The sequence below is a fragment of the Rhinatrema bivittatum genome, chromosome 5 (assembly GCF_901001135.1).
Source record: "Rhinatrema bivittatum chromosome 5, aRhiBiv1.1, whole genome shotgun sequence".
Lineage (NCBI taxonomy): Eukaryota > Metazoa > Chordata > Amphibia > Gymnophiona > Rhinatrematidae > Rhinatrema > Rhinatrema bivittatum.
In genome coordinates, this window is record NC_042619.1 from 103177183 (window position 1) to 103204137 (window position 26955).

The 26955-nt window shown below is 41.6% G+C and overlaps 1 protein-coding gene across 3 annotated transcripts in view; it reads left to right on the forward strand.

The window, feature by feature from the left end:
- The window catches only part of RFC3 (replication factor C subunit 3), a 101912-nt gene that overhangs the window by 4167 nt on the left and 70790 nt on the right, over window positions 1-26955 (forward strand). Inside the window, exon 2 of one of the 3 annotated variants that reach the window (XM_029602680.1) lies at window positions 7259-7287. The exons of 1 other annotated variant lie outside the window; for it this stretch is intronic. The gene's annotated coding sequence lies outside the window, so the exon portion shown is untranslated. Of the gene's footprint in view, window positions 1-7258; window positions 7288-7374; window positions 7397-26955 lie in introns of those variants that run through there. One more of the 3 variants, XM_029602681.1, reaches the window with a different exon arrangement.

Consider the following 26955-nt stretch of genomic DNA (forward strand, 5'->3'; position numbering starts at 1 on the left):
CAAATGACATTTGAAATGACAGGTACCAGGTACCACCCTATTCAGGATTAGCTTGGGTATATTCCACTTGTTCTAGATTCATCTGACTGGATTCTAAGAAATGAGAAATTACTACTTACCTAATAATTTCCTTTTCTTTAGGGCAGACAGATGAATCCAGTTTCCCACCCTTGGCTGCCGAATGTTTGTATTGTGGTCCTCCTGTGTGCCTATGTGTTACAAGGATTACTATTAAGTGTTAGTCCAGTCCCTAGACTAGTATTAATACATTCTTGTCTGAGCTCAGTGTTGCCTGTTAGCTGACTATTGAAATGGTTATCTGTTTTTTAATCAAGTTTTTTTCTAGTTTGAACACCAGTTGCTTTTGAAGAGAATGCTAGCAGGCTGATGTCACTGCAGGGATGTATATACTGTGACTTCGGTTTGCTCCGTCTCCATCTGCTGGTAGATGTGCATAACCCACTTGTTCTGGATTCATCTGACTGTCCTAAAGAAAAGGAAGTAATTTCTCAATGTTACACAATGGCCAAGACAAAGTCCAGATCTCAATCCAATCGAGAATCTGTGGCACTATTTCAAATTACAGTCCATCGTGTCATCTAACCAACCTGGAACAAATCTGCCAGGAAGAATAGGCAAACATCACTCCCAAACAGTGTGCAAAGCTGATAGAAACTTACCCCAACAGACTTAAAGCTGTTATTACAGCAAAAAATGGTTCTACCAATTACTAGTCTGAAGGGGTTTAATAATTATGCAAGCAGCATTTCTAAGCTTTTAATTCTGTTACAAAAAATGCAGAGAAATAATGAATTGTGACTTTGAAAATGTACTTTAAGAGCATACTAGTTTACAATAAATATACTGTCTGGAACAATCTGTCAGGCCGATTCAGTAAAAACGCGGGAGAGCGGACGAACGCCCGCTCTCCCGGCGCGCGCGATACAGTATGCAAATGAGGTGGTGCGGTAGAATCGGGCAAAAGGAGGCGCTAGGGACACTAGTGCATCCCTAGCACCTCCTTTTAGCCTTGAGCGGCGGCTGTCAGTGGGTTTGACAGCCGACGCTCAATTTTGCTGGCGTCGGTTCTCGAGCCCGCTGACAAGCACAGGCTCTGAAACCGGACGCCGGCAAAATTGAGCGTCCGGTTTTCGGCCCGACAGCTGCGGGCCGAATTCAAATTTTCTTTTTTAACTTTTTTTTACTCTTCGGGACCTCCGACTTAATATCGCCATGATATTAAGTCGGAGGGTGCACAGAAAAGCAGTTTTTACTGCTTTTCTGTGCACTTTCCCGGTGCCGGAAGAAATTAGCGCCTACCTTTGGGTCGGCGCTAATTTCTGAAAGTAAAATGTGCGGCTTGGCTGCACATTTTACTTACTGTATCCCGCGCGCATACCTAATAGGGCCTATTAGGTGCCGCGGGTTGGATGCGCGTTTTCCTCTGCTTACTGAATAAGGGGTAAGGGAAAACGCGCGTCCAAGAGCAGGCTAACAGTGCGCTCCGTCGGAGCGCACTGTATCGGCTTGTGTGTAAGTGTCATTTGTTATCCACACATCTGACTTTTTAGGGGATCGAATACTTTTGCAAGCCACCTTACCTCTACCAAGTACAGAACTATATCAGTCCTTTTTCCATGGAGCTTACAGTCTAGTCAAGACACAGATAAGAGACTTGGGTTAAAATTGACAAGGATTAGTGTGCTGTAGTTGAAGAAAGAGAATGTGTTAACAGAGTAAAGTCCCTGCTCTCTGAGAGTCCATATAAGAAAAACAGAAAGTGAAATGGCTCAGAGGAACATTGTTGGTACTGTTCCCTGTAACATGTGCAGTTTCCTTTAATGGATGTACATGCCACACCTTCAGTAGCGCATGACCCAGACTATGTGAGAGGGGCAGCTGGAGCATCTCCCTGTACTGGCTCTGAGAGTGCATTTGAAACTTGTGAGCATCAGTTCCTAGAGTCTGATCTCACAATGAAAAAAATTGACCTACAGGAAATGGTGCCCAGGAGTTTTGAATGTGCTTGCAGGGCTGACACAGATGGGGGAGAAGTGGTGGGGATAGCAGCATAGACCAGCAGATAAGTGTGCAGCTGTCAAGTGATGGTCTTGTTAGCCAGAAAATGAATGCAACAGAAAAGTAGACGGGAAGAAAGAAATTGGTGGGGATGGGATGGGGAGAGAAAAAACTTATTCGTGGGGGAAGAGAGACACCCAGCCATGCCAATTGGGCCAGCCCATCCATAGAAAATGAGAGAGAACCGAAGCTACCATTTGTCTGTAGTGCGGTTTGTGTCTGGTGTGTGTATATCTCTGTATTTGTATGATGGGTTTGAGTGTGGGCTGGGTATGTTGTGTCTTTGGATGTGGGGTGATGTCTGCCTTTATTCCTTTTGGCAATTTGAAGAGCAAAAGCCAGAGCTTTGTGCCATTGGTTAGTAGAGTTGTCTAGTTGCTTAGCAACCAGTAGAAGAGCTAAATGGTTAAGGAGAGGCTTTGGCACCAGACCAGGAATCCAGGATAGCTGCCTTGTATTACTGCTGGGGAATTATGTGCAAAAAAAGAAAAATTCTGTGTACAGTATTTACAGATTCTGCAAAATTCTGCATATATTTGTCAGAACAGTGTAATTACTACTGTCTGAGTAATTCATTTAAAATGCAATACAGAATAAAAATTGCTGTTCAGAGATGCAGTATTTTAAATTTTTTAATGCAGAATTCCCCCAAGACTACTGTAAAAATGTTATAAGGCATGGCCCCTCCTCCCTAGAATTCACCTGCCCCAGCTTTCTCCTCCACTTATCTCTCTCAAGAGCACACTCTTCTTCCTTTCCTAGATCTCCTACCCACCAGATGCAACCTCTAGCTCTCTCTCCCCTCCCATACTTCTTCTGCCACCCCAGACTCAACATCCATGTTCCAGCTCTCTATCCCTCAACTACCCAAGGCTCATCCCTCCCCACCCCAACACCACTCTCCTCCCCCCAGTCCCAGGCTCAACACTCCCATACCTCAACCCATCCTCATAAATAGGCTGCATAGCTTTAGGATGAGGACTAGTTGGATCCTAAAAGAGCTGGGCAGTCTAGCCTTCTGGGTAGCTGCCCACTTTCGTGTTCACACAGGAAGCATTTCAAGGTAGTCTTAGCTGCTCCTGTTCCTGTGCTTGCTAGCTCAGCAGCACTGTCTCCTCCTGCAAGCTCGTGGAGCCTGCTGTTTGTCTTGCAGCATTCACGCGCACCTGCTCTTCGTGCAGATTTAGCTGACTGCTGCACTGGGTGGTGGCTCCTCTTATAGCAGGCTCGCAGAGCCAGCTGTTCATGCTGACATGCTCAAGTGAACCCGCACTCTTCATGGGACTGCCTCAGGGCTAGTCTTCTAGCAGGCTCCTGAAGCCCGGCTTTTCCTGCATCATCAAGATTCTGCACGGAGAAAGGTAAAATCTGCGCATGGGGAATTTCTGCACAAATTCTGCATTGCGCAGAATTCCCCCAGCTGTACTGTGTGTGTGTGTGTGTAAATATGATTAGGGACCTTCATTTTCTGATTTTATTTTAATTTTTGTAGGAATTTCAATGTTATAGCAAAAAAAAAAAAAAAAAATTGGTGGAAAAATGACTGTCATAACACATAGGAAAAAAGAGTGGAGGAGTTATCTTTCCACTGACATTTTTTTTTATTATTATAACATTAAAATTCCCAGAAAAAATAAAAATTGAAAATGAAGGTCCCGATATATGATGAAACCCAACTTTGGGAAGGAGAGAAATCGATTACATAAATGGAAGGGGACCTGTGGCTCAAACTTTGCTCACCCCAGACCTAGGAGAGGCTGGCAGAATGTGGGGGCAGATGCATTAGCAGAAGAGGCGAATGCTGGGAATGGGAGGATAAGAGACAGGGCAGCCATAGTTACATAGAAATGATGGCAGAAAAGGACCAAATGGTCCATCCAGTCTGTCCAGTAAGCTTATGGTAGTATCTGCTGTGCCATGTAGGTTAACCCATGCTTATCAGTTTCCCAGACCATAAAAGTCAGGGCCCTCTTTGGTTGCAGTTGACTCCAGTTCCCCGTTATACCTTGCTGTTGAAACAGAGAGCTATGTTTGAGTTCTGTCAAAGTATCAGCCTTATTGGTTAAGGGTAGTAACTGCCACATCAGCAAGTTACCCCCTACTTGTTTCCCCAGACCATAAAAATTCAGGGCCCTCGTTGGTTAGAACATAATTGTCATACTAGGTCAGACCAAGGGGTCCATCAAGCCCAGTATCCTGTTTACAACAGTGACCAATCCAAGTCACAAGTACCTGGCAAATACCCAAACATTAAATACATCTCAAGCTACTATTGCTTATTAATTAATAGCAGTTTATGGATTTCTCTGCTAGGAACTTATCCAAACCTTTTTTTTTTTTTTAATTCTTTATTTATCATCTTTTAAACAATATACAAACAAAACATTTGTATAAGAAATTACAGAGACATTTAGGAAATAAAAATAATTTTCCAACATATGATAGAAATAGCTAATATCAAGTCTCTTAATACTTAGGAAATATTGGAGAGAGAGGAAATATTCAAGGAGTACACACGACATCTATCACAATTTATGCCCAACTTCGCACCTAATTTTCTATTGTCCCAACATTCTCATCGGGTGGTCTCCTGCCAGACAAAAAAGCCCTCAGTTGATCTGGTAGGAAGAAAATGTATATATTCCTGGCCAGTTTGATGATGCACTTGCAGGGGTACCTCAATTTGAAGCTAGCCCCCAGTGCTATAGTCTCAGGTCTCATCTGCAGAAAATCTTTTCTACGCTGCTGAGTAGATTTTGCCAAATCCGGGTAAACACGAATGAGTCCACCGCAGAATAATGTAGAAATATTTTTAAAGTAATTTCTCATTATCTTAGAGACATCACTTTCTTCATAGAAAGAAACAAAAAGAACAGCACGATCTATTATTTCTATATTAGAGTTTTCAAGGTAATCGGTCAGATTTTGAAAACCTGACCCTTGTTGTGGGACCGTTAAGGGAGTGCTTGTTCTTTTCGGGAGAAAAAATATTTTTTTAACCGGTGGTATCTCTTGTTGGGGAATCTTCAAGACTTCCGAAATATATTTCTTAAAAGATAGCAGAGGGATTTCCCCCATTATAATCGGAAAATTCAGAAATCTCAGATTTAAATGTCTCACATGATTCTCAATGGATTCTAGCCTTCTCAATGTGGACATCCTTTCTGATATTATTGAGGCATTTGTATTCTGAAGGCTTTTAATATCGTCAGTTATTTGTTTAATAGAGTTACCTTGTTCAATAAATTTCTGCCGTGTATCTCTTTCCAGCAAACCAAATTTGGTCGAAATATTTTCAAGTTGCAGAGCTTGATTGTCTAGTTTAACCTGCATCCCATTCATGAGATCCCAGATATTATCGAGGGTTATTTTCGCCGGCTTAACAAATTGCTGGGTGAGAGATTTTCTTACCCCGCCTCCTGCTCCTTCGCCTGGCTCCCCCGTTGTCCTGGAGGTAGACGCCGCCATTTCCCCCTCACTTCCTGGCGTCTCAGCCACGCGAGTTTGCAGGGCTCCTCCGGGATCACCAGCCTTTGGGGCGTCTTCTGGGCCACCCTGCTGAGTTATCTTCACCTCTTGGGTATGCATCTCAGCACCTCCGGCGCCCTCCAGGGGCAAAGCTCGAGCCGGCGTTTTGGGATCGGGGGGGTTAGTGAAAGTTCCCCGGGAGAATATGGCTCTCCTCTCGCCAAAACTCCAATGGGGCTAACCTCCCCCACTTCTGGTGCGGTCGCGGCAAAGTCTGTTATTAGCCGTTGTCCGGTTGCAAGGTCTGGGTCGGGTGGGAATACCCGGACCTTGAACCTTTTTTTTTAAACACAGCTTCACTAACTGCTGTAACCACTGGCAATGAATTCCAGAGTTTAACTATGCACTTTGTGAGAGAATTTTCTTCGATTTGTGTTAAATGAACTACTTTCTAACTTCATGGAGTGTCCCCTAGTCTTTCTATTATCTGAGAGAGTAAATAACTGATTTACATTAATTTGTTCAAGTCTTTTCATGATTTTGTAGACCTCTATCATATCCCCCCCTCAGTCGTCTCTTCTCCAAACTGAACAGCCCTAACTTCCTTAGCCTTACCTCATAAGGCAGCCGTTCCATGCCATTTATCATTTTGGTCGCCCTTCTCTGCACTTTCTCCAGTGCAACTATATCATTTTTTGAGATGTGGCGACCAGAATTGCACACAGTATTCAAGATGTGATCTCACCATGGAGTGATACAGAGACATTATGACATTCATCGTTTTCTTTACCATTCCCTTCTTAATAATTCCTAACATTGTTTGCTTTTTTGATTGCTATAGCACACTGAACCGACAATTTCAATGTATTATCCACTATGACTCTTTCCTGAGTGATAATTTCTAAGCTAGAACCTAACATTGTGTAACTACGGCAAGGGTTATTTTTCCATATCTGCATCACTTTGCACTTGCCACGTTAAATTTCATCTGACATTTATTTGGAAGCCCAATCTTCCAGTTTCTCAAGGTCCTCCTCCTGCAATTTATCACAATCCACTTGAGATTTAATTACTTTGCATAATTGTGTGTCATCTGCAAATTTGATCAACTCACCCGTACCGCTTTCCAGATCATTTATAAATATATTAAAAAACACCTGTTCAAGTACAGATCCCTGAGGCACGCCACTGTTTACCTTTTTCCACTGTGAAAACAGACCATTTACTCCTTCTCTTTGTTTCCTGTCTTTTAACCAGCTTTCAATCCACAAAAAGACATCGCCTTCTATCCCATGACTTTTTAGTCTTCTTAGAAGCCTCTCATGCGGGACTTTGTCGAACACCTTCTGAAAATCCAAATACACCACATCTACCGGTTCAGCTTTGTCCACATGTTTATTCACCCCTTCAAAAAAATGTAGGATATTTGTGAGGCAAGACTTCCTTTGGGTAAATCCAGGCTGGCTGTGTCCCAATAAACCATGTCTATTTAAATGTTTTGTGATTTTATTCTTTATAACAGTTTCCACGATTTTTCCCGGCACTGAAGTTGGGCTCACCGGTCTATAGTTTGTGGATCACCCCTGGAGCCCTTTTTAAATATTGGGGTTATATTGGCCATCTTCCAGTCTTCAAGTACAATGGATGATTTTAATGATAGGTTACAAATTAACTGAAATAGGTCTGAAATTTCATTTTTTATTTCTTTCAGGATTCTGGAGTGTATGCCATCCGATCCAGGTGATTTACTACTCTTCAATTTCAGTTTTGCCTACCACATCTTCCAGGTTCATTGTGATTTGGTTCAGTTCATCTGAATCATCACCCTTGAAAACAGTCTCCAGAACAGGTATCTTCCCAACGTCTTCCATAAACACCGAAGCAAAGAAATCGTTTAATCTTTCCATGATGGCCTTATCTTCCCTAAGTGCCCCTTTAACCCCCTTGATCATCATAAATAACTTTTCATTCTCTCTACTCCTTCCGGCTTCTCCACTCTGTTGCAGATCTTGGATTCATCTGCAAATAGACAAACTTTACCTTCTATTCCTTCTGCAGTGTCGCTTAAAGATATTGAACAGAACTGGTCCTAGTACTGATCCCTGTGGCAATCCACATAACATTTCTCTCTCTTCAGAGTAGGTTCCATTTACCATTACATGCTGTCTCCTATCATTCAACCAGTTTGTAATCCACTCCACCACCTTGGCGCTCACTCTGAAGCTTCTCATTTTGTCCACAAGCCTCCTATGTGGAATGGTATCAAAAACTTTGTTGAAATTCAAATAGATGACATCAAGTGCTCTTCCTCGATCCAATTCTCTAGTCGCCCAATCAAATAAAATCAATCAGCTTTGTTTGACAGGACGACCTTCTGGTGAATCCATGTGCCTTGGGTCCAGCAACTTACTCGATTGTAGATAGTTCAGTATCCTTTCTTTCAGAAGTGTCTCCATTAATTTTCCTACCACAGAGGTTAGGCTAACCAGCTTGTAGTTTCCAGCCTCCTCTCTGCTACCACTCTTATGAAGCAGGACCAGAACCGCTCTTCTCCAATCTCGCAGCACCACTCCCGTTTCCAGGAAGCTATTGAACAGGTCATTTAGCGGACCCACCAGGACATCTGAGTTCTCGTAGTATCCTAGGATGTACCTCATCCAGCCCCATGGACTTGAGCACATTCAGTTTTCCTAGCTCTTCCCATACATTCTCTTCTGTAAAAGGAGTTGTCTAGCCCATTCCCTTCTATGGTCTTGTCAACCAGCAATGGTCCTTCTCCAGGATCTTCTTTAGTGAACACAGAACTCAAGTATTTGTTTAAAATTTCCAACATTTCCTTGTTTGTCTCTGCACATTTTTCCTCGTCACCTTTCAATTTCACTATACCACTTCGGGCTTTCCTTCTTTCTCTTATATTTCTGAAAAATGTTTTGTTACTTCTGTCTCTTGGGCAATCCTTTCTTCTGCTTGACATTTTGCTTTTCTGATTTCTTTCTTTGTTTCTCTCATTTTCACCAGGCATTCCCTGTGTTCCTTTTTTTAGGATCCTTTATACTTCCTGAATGCTGATCTTTTTGCCTTTATTTTTGCATCCACCTCCTTTGAGAACCAAATTGGTTTCTTTTTCCTTGAACTTTTTGTTTATTTTTCTAACATATCGGTTTGTTGCCTCGTAATAGCTCCTTTTAATTTAGCCCACTGTTCCGCACGCATATCTCTCTTATCTAGTCACATGTAGACAATTTTACTTTTCATAATGAATTCACAACAGTCTCTTAGGAAGGTTGTTGGTCATTAATGATTATAACATGTCATGGCATTGACTACTGGGGGGTAACAGATGCAAATTAAATATGAAGCCACAACCCTTTCCATAAATTTTTTAATGTGGTGAAGGATTTCTTTAGAGAGAGTTTCACTAGTGAGACATTTTTTTTGGAGACTAATTTGTTTTAGAAGAACGTTAATCTTCGGGAGAAATAATTTCACAAAGGTAATTTCTTATTCACAAAAATTTAAAAAATAATAATAAATAGTGTAATACATAGAGAATAGGCTAAAAGGTGTGAGTTGAGTTTTGGTTACAGACAGATGAAAGCCATCTTTTACACAGCCTTTTACTATTCCCCAGCCTCCAATATATCCAAAACTTTCTTCCTTACACCATGTTTTGAGCCATGCATTGAAGTTATCTATACGGCTTAGTCTAGTCTCTTTTTTTTTCCCCTTTCCATGAACCAGGTAACACTTCTGAAAAGGCAATAGTCTTCGTCATGAGATAAATCTGCTTTGCCAGAGTCTGGAAATCTCTCTGTTTTTGGCAAGGTCATTGGTTCCCAGATGGATGATAATATCAACTTGAGTCCTTACTTTCTTCTTTGATTGCATTGACTATCTGAATAGCATTTCTACCAGCTGTGGATCCTGGAAGACTTTAACTATAGTGTTCCCCTTGAAAAGAGTTCCCAAATTAGTGCTTCTGAATACTGAGTCACCCAGCACAATGAGGTTTTTCTTATGGATATTGGTTGTATTATGGAATTTTTGCATGCATTGGGTTTCTTTTTTCCTTTAAGATACCACTTCAATCTCCATCGCTAGAGCTTCTTCATTATCTAATACAGAGAAGGCATTTTGTACTTGAGTCACTTGAGAGAGTGGATATCTCTGCATCCACAGGTCTTATTCTACCAGAGCACATTGTAATCCATTTGTTTTTGGGTTCCTGTACGCTCGGTGCAAGTGGGGCAGGGGGACATGTGGACTTCACAGTTGTGAAGAATGGGTGTCTTTGGGTCACAGGTCTTATCCTACCTGAGCTCACTGTAAAGCACTTTTTTTTTTCTGGGATTCTGAATTTTCTGTGGTAATGGGAAAACGATTCCTGAATACTGTAAAGTGGGTGAGGATTCCTTGGTGGTTGCTAATACTTTTTCGTTGCAGCTAATTTAACTTCCTTTTTCATGGAAGATAGTTCTGAACAAATGGGGCAAGCCCTAAGTTTCCAGATTTGCCTCAAGATAAAGGCTCCACAACTGTTACATTGAATAGTCTTCATTTGATTTGATAGAGAAACCTAAAGAATTACTAAATCATCTTGTTACCAATTATGTATCCCAGCCAGACCATATTAGAAGAACAAGCCCTGGGGTGGGTGGGTAGAGGGTTAGGGTGGGAGGGAATGAAACAGTTGGTATTAGCTACTATAAGTATAGCTTAAATGGAGTTATAGGGATTATGTAGGATCCTCTATATTTAAGTGAGGGTGTATTTGTTTTTATTTTATTAAATCCTCTCTGTTAGCTCTGTTAATAATCAATATCAATATTCCACACTTCCTGCCCTTCGGTGCTGCAGTCTGAGCAATTCCCTCAGACACCAATGATGCAAATGTACAAAACGTTTTGGCTATGTTTCAGAGGTTTAAGGCAGTAATATATACTTAATGTGGAGTCCTTCTGGACAGGAAAGTCTGCGTGGACTTCCTGGTTTGGGCCATGCCCTTCTACCTAGGGGCCGGCCCACAGCACTTCTCTTCAGTTATAGGGCCAGCTAGGTGTGGCCCATCCAAACTCCTCCCAGGGAGTTGCCTGTCTTCAGCCCTATAAAAGGACTTCAACTTCCACTCAGCTTGGCCTTCGCAATGAGCCAGTCGTCTGAGGAGCTTCTCCTTCCCCTTGGACTCCATGTTCCTGCTCTTGCTTGGTGTTCCAGTATTCCAAGGGATCCCTCTTCGTTTCGTCTCTGCTGTTCCTGATCCCGGTCTCTGATGTTCCTGTTGTCCTCCGTCTCTGCCCTCCTGATGTTCCAGAAGGCCTGACGGCGTCGATGGCTAGAGGTCCTTATGTACTTGATCTTCCTGATGTTTGTTCCTGCAATGTTCCAGCTCCCCGAGTCCTCCAGATGGCCACCCCGAGGGTAAATCCGTTCCGTCGGTTCCTGTTTCCGGTCATTGGAGCCTCTGCCAGTTGGATTCCTTTCCTGAGCCTGCCCCGCTCCTGCGTGGTCTGTGACCAGCCTCCTTAGGCTGTGTAGAGCGCGTAGAGGACAGGGTGGTCCGTCACCAGCCCATTGGGTCCGCCCTGAGTAGTGGGCTGTGTAGGGCGCCCTGAGGAACAGTGCCCACTTGTCTTCGTCTAAGTCTTCCAAGTTCCTTTCATCTCGTCTGGATTTCCCAAGGTCTGTAAGAGTCATCCTTGCCTCAGACATTCCTGATGCCTTGAGACTCCACCTACTCTAGTCTCAGATGCCTTCTATGACTGGAGCTTCCATCTGCTCGCCTTTCTGGATGTCGATGCCTTGTGTTCTTCTCCTGAGTCCTGAAGCCTTCGTCTCAGCCTTCAAGCTTCAGTCCTTGTCCGCCCTCGTCTCTTATCCGGCCTGCCGCCTGTGCTGCTCCCTGCAACAGGTCCGAAAGGGCAGGGAGTAGTCTGAGGACCACTCGGAGACCAACCTTGCGTGGTTGGCCTCATTCAGGCATGCTGGTTGGCAGGGGCCTGGTCACCTCCAACCCTAGACGAGGTCCGTCTTACCGCAAGGGGCACTCATCTCACCCCTAGCGCTCCCAGCCAGCGGAGCGCAACAACAAGACTATCTTTCTGCTATTGGTTAGGATCAGCCCTACCCCTAAAAAAGCTGCCTCCTGTTAGTTGAGTTTTATGGTTTATCTCCCAATAGTTAGCAGAGAGCTGAGGGAAGAGGGAAGTGGTAGTGTCTTTCCCACCCTTCCAATAACTTGAAGAAGGAGGGAGAAAGCAACATATGGAGCTTACCCCAGAGCACTGTGAGGGGAGAGCTCGGGAGTGGTAGGCGCATTGTGAATCACTGAAGAGGTGATTCGCTACTTCCTCCCCAGTCACAGCACTTATGGCAACCAGGTGACCCCTAAAAGACCAGCCTTAGAACTGGGAGTCCAGGGTCCCTTTCCATTCTCCCAAGACACCAACCTTAAAACTGGGGGAGGTTGGAAAGGGGGCAGAAGAGAGGCTAATAAAAGATGGAAAAAGGGGAGAGGATGCTGGGTCAGGGGAAATGGGGGTGGGGGGGATGACACCCCACTCATCCACACACACACTTCTGCCACTGCTACTCATATGCAAAAATTATGTGCCTACCAATAGAGAATATCTACGTGTCCTGAAAAAAAATTAGAAGAACTTGTGTCAGACTTTTTGTTTGCACAGCAATAGAACAAAGCAGGCTCGTGTCTACAGTAAACTGGTTTACCATAATCAAAGTTTACAACAGCAGGTTTAGTGTAACAACAAAGAGGCAACGTAGTTGGATTCAAATCAGTTTAGATGCAACCATAATTGTAATAACTTTAAACGTCAAAAACTAGCATGTAAATGCTGTTAAATTAGGTGCCACATAAATATATTGGGCCCAGGATTGGGGTGTCCAATGCAGGCAGGCGATTTAAGTGATTAATCACTGGTTAGCCAATAATGTAGGATTCTAAAATTTCCCCCTTCAGCCCAGCCCAGGATAGTTAGAAGTTTTCTATGTTCCGAGTCTATCATACTATTGCACAGATTGGTAACAATATGAGGTTATCATTTCCAGGATCCTCAAGCTTCATTCTTCCAGGAAAGTTGGTACAAATTGTTAACCCATTTTTGAGCTCAGAGTGCCCTCTTTGTCAGCCAACTGATTCCAGTTCTTATCTGAATCCACTAAAACATTTTGGGTTCAAACAAATGTTGGCACAGATCAAACGGATCTCTTACCTATCTCCAGTAGCACTCAGAATCCCTTCAAACTACAAGGATCCTCCTGACTCCTTTCACCCATGGTATACATCAGGTAGGATACTGAGATGTTCTAGGTCAGTAATTCTCAACCTAGGGTCCACGAGACCATCACAGGAGGCTTGACAGAAGGGAGGCAATCAAAGTTGAACTGCTGGCCTCGCCTCTGAGGAGCTCTGCTCTAAGACTGCTGCTGGCTGATCCCACTGCCTGATCCCATGTTGCCCACACTGAGAGGCAAGGAACATCATGGTCTGGAGGGGAGCAGTGCAGCTAATCTCTGCCTCGAGGAGCCCAAACTGTTATGGAGAGAAGGGGAAGAGCAAGGCTGCTTGCCATGCCAAGAGAAAGAGGAGAAATGTGCTATTGCCAGCCCCTTCATTATTTTTTTTATTTAGTCATTTTAAATACTGTCATTCCAACTGAAGATCACAATGGTTTACAAAAGCAACATTCATATTCTAAGTCAACACACTAACAAATAAATATTCTGGATCAACACAACATCAAATACATGTTAAGGGGTTAGGACAATAGTTTGTAATTCCTAAGTTTCATTTCAAACACCTTCACATATTAGTAAGCTGTCATAATACACTTTACATCGCTCATTACTTATTGCTCGTTCTACCAACCATGGCTAGGATTTTTGATAGTGAAGTTAACTGCATATTGATATTTTAAGTTAAATCATATGTCTTTATATGTTATACATAATGTCTTTGGTAGAGAATTCCACAACTTGGGTCTTGCAATGGAAAACATTTGGTCTCTTATTTGTGTTAGATGTGTACTCCTCGTTGTAAGCACAGTTAATAATCCTTTGTTTTGCGATCTTAGTGCTCGCTGCGGTGTGTATGGTTAAAGTGTCATTTCTATTAAACGGATTTGTCATTGATGATATTAAAAATTAGTGTTAATACTTTATAATAAATTCTGGATTGTACTGGCAGCCAGTGCAGTGCTATCAGTGAGGGGGTGATGTGGTCAAACTTCCTTGTCCCTAATAAGTCTTGCTGAGGCTGAACTGTTACTCCTAACAGTCCGGTGTTATTAGAATGAATGATGTTGAATATTATTGTCATTACTTTGTAGTAAATTCTGGATTTTACTGGTAACCAATGCAGTGCCATCAGCGAGGGCGTAATGTGATCATACTTCTTTGATCCTAGTAAAAGTCTTGCTGTGGCATTCTGTAATAGTTGTAGTGGTTTTAAGTGACTTGCTGGGAGACTTAGAAGTAAGGAGTTAGAGTATATTAGAGATTGTAGTACTGTATGAAAATCTGCAAAAGTTAATAGTGGTTTCAACCTTTGTAGTACACGCAGCTTAGTGTAACCTGTTCTGATCAGTTTCCTGATGTGCATTTTCATTGTGATGTTCTCATCTAGCTTGTTTAGTCCCCCTCCTGTTTGCTTACAACCTCGGCATATATATACCAGGGCTAAACCTTGAGGAGTTTATTCCCGGTTTGTCCAAATTTCTTTTCAATTCATTTACTTACCTGAGCTTTGATAACAGGAAGGGAGGTAGAAAACCTTGCAAACATTTGCGCAATATACAAAATAATAAGATTAAAAACAAAATAAGGCAAATAAACGGGCCGATACAGTAAAGTCCGCGGGAGAGCGGGTGAACACCCGCTCAGGCCACTCTCCTATGCGCGTGATTCAGTATGCAAATTAGGCCTGGCGGTAAAAAGAGGCACTAGGAACACTAGCGCGTCCCTAGTGCCTCTTTTTGGACCGAAGTGGTGGCTGTCAGCGGGTTTGACAGCCGACGCTCAATTTTGCCGGCGTCGGTTCTCGAGACCGTTGACAACCACGGGCTTAGAAACTGGATGCCGGAAAAATTGAGTGTCCGGTTTTCGACCTGCGGGCCGACTTCAAATTTTTATTTATTTATTTATTTAACTTTTGGTAACTTTCGGGACCTCCAACTTAATATCACCATGATATTAAGTCAGAGGATGCACAGAAAAGCAGTTTTTACTGCTTTTCTGTGCACTTTCCCGGTGCCCGAAGATATTAGCGCCTACCTTTGGGTAGGTGCTAATTTTTTAAAGTAAAATGTGCGGCTTGGCTGCACATTTTCCTTTCTGAATCGCGCGGGAATACCTAATAGGGCCATCAACATGCATTTGCATGTTGCGGGCGCTATTAGGTTCTGGGGGGGTTGGACGCGCGTTTTCGACCCTTTACTGAATAAGGGGGTAACACTAGCGCGTCAAACGCGCGTCCAATCGAGGGTTAACAGTGCGCTCCGTCGGAGCGCACTGTTAACCCTCGGGCCGATACAGTACTGTTAACCCTTTTGGGCCGATACAGCACTGTTAACCCTTTCGGGCCGATACAGTACAGTGCGCTCCGTCGGAGCGCACTGTACTGTATCGGCCCGAAAGTTCTCATGAAATATGGCATCAGTGGCAGTAATACACATATTTGTATATGAGAGAGAGAGAGCTAGCCTACATATGTGTGTCAGCATATGTAAACGAGAGAGTGCCAGCCTTCATGTGCTTTTTGATTTATGTGCTGTTTTGAAATATTTTATTGGTGCTTGGGAAATTGTTATTCTGTTTATCAGTAGTTTTAAAATATTATTTTATTAGTATGGTTTTACTATTATAATTGATGCTTTATGTTTCTTGATTTTTCGTTTTATGAGGAATGGTGGTTCTGTTTTTCCATTGTTACACACAGTCTGGCTTCTTTGGGTTTCCATTTCACTTTTTGTCTAATTTGTGATCCTTTATTCTGTATTTGGTGAGGGTATATCTTTGCTCTGTGCGTGTGAGATGTTCTGCTAGCTTGTAGTGTCTGTATGGATCCATAGCAATTGGGTTTGTTTTGTTTCACTGGTAGGTGGTGTATTGGTATTCTGGGACCCAGTGTAATATTTACACTGGGTGGGGGTGGGGTGTGCCATCTCTTCCCACGCCTCAGGCAGCAGATTGCCTTGAGCCACCCCTGCTTTTCCCATACACATAATCTCGCATATTTTATGCAGTCATTCTGATTGGGTGGGAGGGGCAGACCTCTTCCTCTGTCTAAGATACTTCTTGCCATTAGCAACAAATTCTGAATTGAATTAAAAAGATCTACAGAAAAAATATCAAGGAAGACTTCCCCTAATAAAAGCCAAGAAATAGGAAATGAGATATCCACATAGCAATCTTATAGCTACAACTATACACCTCCTTCAAAAAAGCTTGAATCGGGACATTCTCACCACAAGTGTAGGAAGGATCCAACCTGGCTGCAATTCCACTGTCACAATGGAGAAATAGAAGGGTTCTACCTTCTCATAATTTAGGGAGTAGTGTAAGATCTTAACAAAATCTACAATCTTACAAAATGGAACCCTTAAAAGGTATATCACCAAATCTTAGGCCAATAGTCTTTAAAACTCTGTAGACCCAAAGCTACCATTCATATAAGGGTGGAAAAACACCGTGCTTCTGCTTCAGTAGACATATTCAGGTGAGAAATGAAACCCGTTTGTGGATGAGAAAAGTACAAGCCTGTCTCAGGAGCAGTCATGAAATGTCTATGCTGAAAAATTGGAAACTAGATTGACCGCCCCAGCACAGCAACCAAATCATCTTGGACTAAACATGTCCCCTTTCAGCTATTGCTATTATCCAGGCAACTCGTATCTGCTGTTGAGCAGGTCTAACTTATCCGTCTACCGTTGGTGGATAAGTCTGAATATTTGCATTTATATGACTACTAAGATAGATGGATAAATAGCTCTTCCTGATCCATTAATTGCCCGCCCATTAGATTTCAGGCTACCTGCTTAGCTGGGTAAATACTTATCCAGTTAAGTGGTGACTGTTGAACGTAGCCGGATATTTAGCTGCCACCACTTAAGTCACTACTTATCCAGCTAAGTAGTGCTGAATATTGGCCATAAAGTGATTTGTAAAATTCAGCAAAGTACTGAGCAATGTTGCTTAAGACCATGGATACTTCACCTGTCCCACATTAACAGGCAGATTGTTTAATTTAATCTTAGTTTTCCACAGTTGCCTTAATAGCTTAGGAGATTTATTAGCATGCTCATAAAAGTCGCTTACTTATATGTAAATAGTATGCTGTTATAGAGCTTTCGAGAGCATTCATTTAACCCCTTAACTGTTTCAATTGGTGAAACATTTTGGACCCCCTAAACTTCTAATGCTTTTCCTCTAGTACTGATAATTGTGCCTTCAAAAAAGCAATTCACTCCTGTCTGCACTTCTTGAAAGCAGAAGTTATGGACATGATCTGCCCTCACATTTTGGCTTTAGTCACATTGAACATTGTAAAGATATGAAGCCCTTTATCATCACTGAAGAATAGATATTCCTTCCAAGCTTCAGTGACTTGAGACAAAATCAAGGTCAGATAAAAGGTGTCTCTTTATAGTCTAATCTCTGGGCAGACCTACTATTATTTCTTCAAGAACTACACTAATCTGAGCATGATCTGAAAAAACAATAGGCTTAGTGTCACAAGTTCTTAACAATCAGTACAGCAGTAAATGTTATGCACGGTGTTTAAAAATAAAAAAAGTATAGTCCCTGGCCCCCTCATTCACCTCAGCCCAAACATCATGGAGCTCCAGCTCCTTTAAGCTGGACTTAAGCAACCGAGAGTCAGAATTATTCCTTAGCTTACATTCTGATCTTTCCTTGGGGGACAGAACAAAATTGAAATCTCCACCCAAACAAATGGGCCCCTTTAAAATGCAGTTTATTAAAACATGGAAGAAGGAATATAAAAACTGATTGATCAGAGTTTGGGGCATAAACATTAGCAAAGGTACAGGGATACCCATCGAGTTCCCTAACAGCAGTTTATCTGCCATTGTTAGCAAAAACCTAATCCACAACAAAAAAGATAATGCTTTGGCACTAAAACAGCCCCATTTATTGGAAGTAAAATGAGGAAGACACTTGTTCAAGCCAGCCTTTCTTCCATTTCAAGTGTACAGAATCAGGAAGGTGGGTTTCTTGCAAAAAAGCAATTGAGGCCCGAGCCTATCGCAAGGAAAGCATCAAACCTTTCTTCTTAATCCGGCTATATATTCCCTGAATATTCCAAGAAATTAATTTCAGAGACATAAGAAAATTCACATGAAGAACCAATAAACCTAGAAAAAGAAGAGGGTCCATAGCACCATCTAACAATAAGGGCACCAAAAGGCACCCACTTCCAGGGTATGCAGCATCAACATGGGAATCGCCCACTGAAAGACTTACCAAAGTCCTCCCATCCCTGCCCACCACCCACTCTCAATTACTCAATGCCTAAATATATAATTGGCAACAAGATAAATTAGTAAATTGGTAATTCCTTAGGTGTTATCCATCAAATACATTTACCAAAATGAGGACTATCCAATGAAACAATTGTGGAGCCTTTATTCTGAGGGAAATCATCTGAAAACTTAGGGCTTGCCCCATTTGTTCAGAACACTCTTCCTTGAAAAAGGAGCTCACTGAAGTTAAAGCTGAATTAGCTGCAATAAAGAAAGTTTCACCCACTTTACATTATTCAGGAATTAATTCCCCATTACCACAGAAAACCGAAAAGTCAAGGAAAAAGATATTTACAGTAGGCTCAGGTTGGATAAGACCTGTGACCCTCAGACACCCGTTCTTGATAGCTGTGCAGCCCACAAGTTTACCCTCCCACTCACCCAAGGCGTTAAGGAACTAAAAAAACAAACAAACCAGGATTACAGTAGGCTCTGGTAGAATTAGACCTGTGATGTGGAGACGCACACTGGATCAAGTGACACAAGTACAAAACGCCTTCTCTGTATTAAATACTGAAGAAGTTCTTGAGAAAGAGATTGAAGTGTTATCTGAAAAGAAAGAAGAAACCCAATGCATACACAAATTCCATAATACAATCAGTAACCAAAAGAAAAAGCTCATTGTGCTGGGTGACTCTGTCATCAGAGGCACTAATCTGGGAACTCTCAGCGAGGGAAACACTACAGTTAAAAGCCTCCCAGGATCATTGGCCGGCAGAAATGTTATTCAAATAGTCAATGTGATCAAAGAAGAAAGCAAAGACTTTAAAGTTGATATTATCATTCATCTGGGAACCAACGATCTTGCTGGAAATAACATCCAAGCGGTATAGAGAGATTTCCAGTCTCTAGTGAAGCAGATTAGTCACATGGTGACAATCATTGTCTTTTCAGAAGTGTTACCAGTTCATGGGAAGGAGAGGCTAAGCCATATTAATAACTTCAATGTATGGCTCAAATCCTGGTGTAAGGTACAAAGTTTTGGATTTATTGGGGGCTGGGGCCATGTATGGAACAGTAAAAAGCTCTTTGTCAAAGATGGCTTACATCTGTCTGTGGCAGGAAAGAAGATCCTAAGAGATAAATTCAAATCCTATGTCATAAGGCATTTAAACTAGATGCTGGGGGTGGCAGTAAGAAATTAGAATGTCACCCCCCCAAACACAAATGCAAAGGAAAAGGGTGAAGTGGATAACAAAACTCAACTAAATAAGCCACAAAAGGAGTCCAGGAATAGCAGTAACCTGAACGAGAAAAACTGGAAAGCTATGAGCACAAATGCTCGTAGTTTGGGCAATAAAATCCCAGATCTGCAAGCCCTAATGGTGGAGGGCGGATGACGTTGCTGTCACGAAGACATGGTTCATGGAATCTCATGATTGGGATACAACAATACTGGGCTATAACTTGTTAAGGAAGGACAGAGAGGACAGGAAAGGGGGAGGAGTCTAATTTATGTCAGAAACAATATCCATGAAAATGTAAACACGATATCACCTCCGGTCAATCCTCTATTGATTTTCCTAACGTTTTTCAAAAAGGAAAAAATCCCTCAACATTGAAAAACAATCTATAAAGTACAATTGTTTATCCACCAAAAGGGAAAAATTTTTTAGAGGAAGGTTTCATACAATTTCATATCATCGCATCCACCAATGTATGGCAATTTTTAATCATAAACTGACCTCCTCCAACCTGTGAATATTTTTTCTATTTTTAAACGTGATTGAATTTTGTGAATAGTGACTTTAAAACATTTTCTTGAAATTATTTCTACCCACAATTGGGCTTTTTTTAAATTTCTTCAAACTTCTTCACGAAGCACCAAACAATTCTCGATAACGCCGACACACAATTTTCTCATACACAATCTTACTGCAGGGAACTTCCCTGTCACTTATCTGTGCATGTTCTAGATCTCAAGTCCATGTCCATATCCCAACAAGGCCTCGTTTCGAATCGATTCTTCATCAGGGGACAGTTGTTCTAGTCCGGAGTCTGAAAATGTTCGGCGTCTTCACACACTTTAAACCGCAAGCTAATGGTCGCCATTTTAATTCAAAAGACCAGGCCGGCATCAATCTTTTATTCACGCAACGCAACGCTACTTCAAATTAGACCAATCATTAGATGCGCTCTGAGCTGCAAGGAAGATGGGCAAAGAAGAAGCACTATGGGCCGACCTAAAAAAAAAGATGATGGGGCATCCATTTTTAATGGAGTGGTTTACAGGCCTCCAAATCAAAAGGAAGAGCTGGACAGAGATCTGGTTGAAGCATCCAAAAGATGGGAAAGAATGGAGAAGTGGTGATTGTTGGAGACTTTAGTCTGCCGGATGTAGACTGGAGAATCCCTTCTGTTGAATCTAGCAATAATAGAGAGATAGTGGATGCCCTGCAAGGGGCTCTGTTCAAGCAAATGGTAATAGAACCCACGAGGGAGGGAACTATACTCTATTTAGTGCTCACTAATGGAGATAATGTCGCTAATGTCCAGGTGGGTGCTCACCTCAGCACTAGTGATCATCAAACGGTATGTGAAAGAGATGTGGAACAACAATGGACCAAAATAAAAGGAGCGATTACCAAGGCAACTAATCTATATGTTAGAAAAGTAAAGAAAAGCAAAAGAAAAATTAAACCTATCTGATTCTCAAAGGAGGTGGCTGACAAAATAAAAGCTAAAAGAACAGCATTCAAGAAATATAAAGGATCCCAAAGGGAGGAGCACAAAGAAGAATTTCTGGTGGAACTGAGGGAGACAAAGAAAAGTAATCAAGACAGCAAAACGTCAAGCGGAAGAAAGGATAGCCAAAGAGGTAAAGCAAGGTGACAAAACATTTTTCAGATACATCAGAGAAAGGAGAAACGTTCGAAGTGGTATAGTGAAATTGAAAGGTGAAAAAGATCAATGTGTGGAAAGAGATGAAGAAATGGCAGAAATATTAAACGAATACTTCCGGAGAAAGTGGTGAAAACCAAAACTGTGAAGGATTTCAAATGGGTGTGGGATAAACACTGGATCCATAAAGTCTAGAGGATGTGAATGAAGAGAAGAGGCATAGGGGGCTTGCAGGAATGACAGCTACTACCTGGTGATTAATACCTGTATTCAATAAACATACCCACGGTTAATGCGACTCCAACATTGCTCTATGCTTCAACGGCAAGAGGAAATGTGGAAAAAAGGATTTACATTCACAAAAAAGCTGGGGAGTAGCTTGCTTGTTGCAGCGGTTTCTACCCCAAACCAAATAAGCCTGATACTTCACTTGCAATACATAACCAGCGCAGCTCACTGCTTCAACGACAGGGGGGTGAAGAAAAGAGGATTTATATTCAAACAACAACCAACAAGGACTAAATTGCACAGGCTGGGTAAACAAATAAGCGTGGGAGTAGCTTACTTATTGCGGCGATTACTACCCCTAACCAATTAAGCTTGATACTTCACTTAGATGCAGCTCCAGCACTGCTCTCTACATCAATGGTGGGGGTGGAAGGTAACTAGAACCAAAAAGTTACCAATAAAAGGCCCTTAACTCAGCGGTCAGAGTAACAGATAAGTATGAGAAAAAATAAGTGTGGAATCTTGCTGGGCAGACTGGATGTGCCGTTTGGTCTTCTGCCTACATTTCTATGTTTCTATGAACTCAGGAAAGCAGCAGATTTAAACTGGACTGCCAAATAGTGCCACCTATCAGGCTGGACAGTGGAGATCAGAGAGAGACATCCTTAACTCCCAGCTTCTCCCAGGAATCAAGAAAACACTCAAGAGCCAGCTGCAGTGGAAATAGCCAGAAAAAACAGGGGGGGGGGGGGAGAAGATATATATATATGTGTATGTACAGTATATGCAAACTACCAGAAAGATTCAGGATTCTTGAGATTCTTCGCATCTATTTACAGTGTTCTACTACAGCATTAGGCGAAGTTCTGGGTTTGTTTCTAAGGAGAATCTGTTATGAGGGCTCTTTCCCTAAGGAACTCCCTGGTTATAGAGGCTATAGGCAATCTGTCTTACCTTAGCTTGTTATATTGAATACTGACAGGCTGAGGTCACACAGTATCCTATAAGAGATTAAGTCTGCAAACCTGTACTTTCTCCACTTGCTGGCAGGGGAGCATAAATCCATGCATCTGGACTCCTCTGGCTGTATTCAAGGAAAGGAAATTATCAGGTAAGAACAAATTTCCCTGTACTTTGTATCAGACTCTATTCCTGCTCCATGATATATTTTTTTAAGCCATCAGGCTTTTAAATCTGAACCTTGTCGTCTGAGCACTGGACGCAAATCACTCACTTTTGGCTTATTTACCTGGATGTACAGAGGATGCTGTGAAAGAAGTGGGAGGATATTAAAGTGCAGCACTGGAAGTGGCCCAAGACATCAATTCACTTCGTCTGGTCTTCAGCAAAGGATCATTTTCCTAACCTACAGTGTCATGTACTCTGCAGTATTTGTGGAGCTTTTTGGTGTATGGTATATCCTTGGACAAGATATAACATTGTCTTTAAACACCACTGAATTAAAAGTAATAAATAATCAGCCTTTGTCAATCAAGAATTTGTGATGTGCGTTTAATTTGCTGGGCAGACTGGATGGGCCGTTTGGTCTTCTTCTGCCGTCATTTCTATGTTTCTATGTAATTTAATCATAGGACTATGCTTTCCTGTGTTGGTAATAAATGAGAAACCACAAATGTAAAAAAATGCTTTTTTTCCTTTCACAAAATTCCTGGCAATGAAATGTGATAAAATTGGGTCCCTACAAATAATCTTTAGACAGAAAATTAGCTTGCTCATATTTGTGCCCTAAAGCAGAAGTGAGCCAATAGGAAGGTAGGCAGAGTGTTTAATACAGGGATTTTCTATGATTGCATGGTATATGCCAAACAGGGCAGTTGTTCTGCTACCTGAATTTGCCCTCAAACACACACCCACAAAAGTCTTCTAGGCTGCTTTTTTTTTTTTTTTTTTACAATAGCTTTGAGTGTTCAAACAAAGCTTACAAGTGGCCAGTGCAGCAAAGTTCTGTTAGTAAGATTACTGGATTTGTGGTGGATAAATTTGAGATATTTGTTCCCTGTAGAACCAGTACTGAGCAAGCAGTTCATCTGGGGAAGTTGTCTGATGGACTGCCCCCATGGAAAATTTTAATCCACACTCAAAATATATGTAAAGGCACACATTGTTCTTTGTTATTACAAAATAGCTTGGACCCAATATAAAAGCCTCAGGGCTGGCAGGCATATCTTGCATACGAGAGAATTATACACCAGAAAAATCAAATCATCCATCAAAATCCAGTTGTTATCAAAATGTAAATTTTGCCTGCATCTCCACCAGCTTAATATATAGCATTCCCTCCTAGAAGCAGCACAGCATCAGCTCCATCCTGCAGCCACAGTACCCTTTCTACTAATGGTTATGTTTAGCGTGCCTCCTGATGGCACACTTGGCCCTGTGCACCATCATCACCCACCGCCACCCACTGGTAAGCCTGATAAGAAAGGCTATCACTGTTTTGCATAGCACAGGGCTCTGGCAGGAAGAAAATACTGTTGCACTGCTACTGATATGGCATTCCAATATTTATATCGAAAAATGAACTTTGTCTTATTTTTGTTTTCTGATGCAATACAGGGAAAATTGTGCCCTCTTGGCTTGGGTTTAAGTGTTTTTTTTGTGTGGGGGGGGGGGGGTGGTTACTTAACTTACTATTCAAATGTATATTTATAGTTGGTGCTAAGTGCATGCTAGTAAAGAAGACTGGTAGGCATTATAAAATATTGAATTGTCAAACCATCTGAAAATCAGTTGGGTACCAATTAAAATAATCTGACAAGTTTACAGTAGTACCTTTTGGAAAAAAAAAGTATGGCTAAGTCTACAAAATAAATTACAGAATACAAGCTCATAGAAACATGTTAAAATGTAACACATTTACACCAAAACGTTTGTCTTTAATCTAAGAATCCAGCTTCTCCACCTCAGCCAGTCTCACGGTCTCTGAATATCTGCAGGCTGAAAATTTGTTCCAGTATCTAGATGTGCTCTACACTGGTGCTTTGGAGTTGCAGAAGTTAATGCATTTTTGTGTGTTCTATAATGTGACTTCTAGCTATCTTGGTGGTTTGCCTACATGTAGAATCTTTTTTTTTTTTATTTATTTAGCATTTTTTATATACCGAGGTATAGCAGAGTTGCCTTCACTCCGGTTTACATACAGAAACAACATGTTACATAGAACGATGTATGAAGATTACAATTTAAAATTAACGATAGTAAATACAACAGGAGAATGTATAACAAGATAACACAGGATAGAATCCTGAATAGAAGTACATATATCTCATGAAGCATTGAAGGGCATCTGTATCATTGTAACAGGGAGATTGAAAAATGGCAGAATATATAAAAGAATTTTAGAGTCATTGAGTGCTATCTTTAAAAGATTGGCTGAGAAGCCAGGGTTTTAAGTCTTTTTTGAAGGATTTTAAGTTATCTTGATTGGTGAGGCAATGAGGAAGCGAGTTCCAGAGCTTGGGGCCGATGATGGAAAAGGCTCTGTTTCTGGTGGAGGATAATTTAGCCTGTGGAAGAGAGGGAATCACTAGATTAATTTTGCTGGCGGTTCGTGTAGTACGTTGGGAGCAATGGATGTGAATGATGTCATCAAAGGTGGAATAGTCGGCATTGTATATTGCTTTGTGGAGTATGGTGAGGACTTTGAATTCTGCTCTTTTTTCAATAGGGAGCCACTGTAATTGGTTGAGAACAGGTGTAATGTGATCGGCTTTTCTTGTACCTGTTAGAACTCTGGCTGCAGCATTCTGAAGGAGCTGCAAGGGTCTCAAGGAAGATTTTGGAAGGCCGATCAATAGGGAGTTGCAGTAATCCAAACCTGAAAAAATGAGGGCTTGAAGGACAGTTTTGAAATCATGGGGGTGGAGTAGGGGTTTTAGATGTTTTATTATTTGAAGTTTGTGAAAGCCTTCCTTTATTTTTGTGGAGATGTGTTTTTTGTAGATTAGGTCAGTGTCTAACCAAACACCCAGGTCTTTAACGCTCTCTTTGAGAAGGACGAGGATCTTGTCAAAGTAGAAGGGTGGAATTGTTAAATGTCCAGGATATTTTTTGGCAATTAGGATACATTCGGTTTTGCTTGTATTTAGACATAATTTAAGATGAATTAGCACGTTTCTGATAGTATCCAAGTGTGAGGCTGCTTTAGACATAGCATCTTCTATCGAGGAAGAAATAGGAATGAGTAATTGAATATCGTCTGCATACATGTAATACGTTATGTCAAGACTAGATAAGAGATGGCAAAGAGGGGTCAGGTAGATGTTGAATAGAATTGGTGAAAGTGCTGATCCTTGAGGCACACCTGTATCGAGGGGGACAGGAGAAGAAGAGCTATTGTTGTGAAAAACTTTGAAGTGTCTGTTACTGAGGAAGGATGAGAACCAACTGAGAGTTTTGCCAGCCAGCCCAATGGATTCTAGACATGAGATGAGAATTTTATGATCCACTGTATCGAAGGCAGCAGAGAGGTCTAAGAGAATCAGAAGGTATCCTTTTTTGTTGTCAAAACATCTTAGGATGGTATTGGAGAGTTTAAGGAGGAGGGTTTCAGTGCTGTGGTTTTTTCTGAAGCCGAATTGGGAAGGAGAAAGAATTTTATTATCGTCTAGATGGTCGTTGAGTTGTTTCAATGCCGCCTTCTCAATCATTTTTGCAAAGAAGGGTAAGTTGGAGATTGGGCGGTAGTTGTTTAGGTCATCTGGATTGAGGGTTTTTTTCTTTAATAAAGGAGTGACGGTGGCAATTTTTAACTTGGGAGGCAGCTCGCCTTCCTCGAGCGATTTGTTGATGATTGCTGAAATTGTTGGGGCTAAAGGATAGGCAATTTCTTTAAGAACTCGGGTGGGAATGGTGTCGAGTTCATGACGAGCAGGGTTGATTTTCTTCATCATTTTTTCTGTTTCAGTGATGGAAATAGGTCTGAAGTCGAGCCAAGGAGGAGGGATGTTAATTGAAGAAGTTTGTAAATTGAAGAAAGAAGAGGTGATGAAGGTGTTTGTTATTTTGGAGATTTTATCCTTAAAGTAGATGGCTAAATCTTGGCTTAGGTTTTTTTTGGTAATAGTAGCGTTGGAGATGTGGATATCAGAGATGAGGTTGTTTACAAGGTTGAATAAGGATTTGGGTTTGTTGGAGGAATTCATAATTTTATTGCCGAAGTAGTTCCGTTTTGTGTTTTGGATTGATTTCTTGTAGGCTGCTAATTGTGAACGGTATTTTTGTAGTGTAGCAGGCAGCTTATTTTTTTGCCATTCTTTCTCTGTTTTCCTGAGAGCTGATTTCATGTTTTTTAGGGTGGTGTAAACCATGGGTTTTGTATTTCTTTTTTGTTCTTTAGGTGTTTGATCTTATAGTGAGATTCAATAATTTGTACGATCTCCTCATTGCAATAGTTTGTGAAAGCTTTCCAAGTAATTTGCATGTCGTCATCTGAAAATTGAATTGCATTCTCGGTGAACAGTGGCTGTAGAGAAAATGCGGTTGGATTAAGTACGGGGTCCAGTATACTCATTTACTCAGGATGATTCAGAATCAATGAGAGAAAAATCAAAAACAGACTTGCATAAGGAGAGGGCTCCTACAGTGGCAGAGCTTCTATGTCAGGCAACTGAGATTTAGCCTTATAGTGTTGTCAGGAAAAACTGGGGTACACTGGACGGGTCAATTAGTCTTTTCTGCCATCATCTATTATGGTATGTTCTGGCAACCGCCTCCATAGTTTAATTATTACAGAGCATGGTGATAAACATGGGGGAAGGGG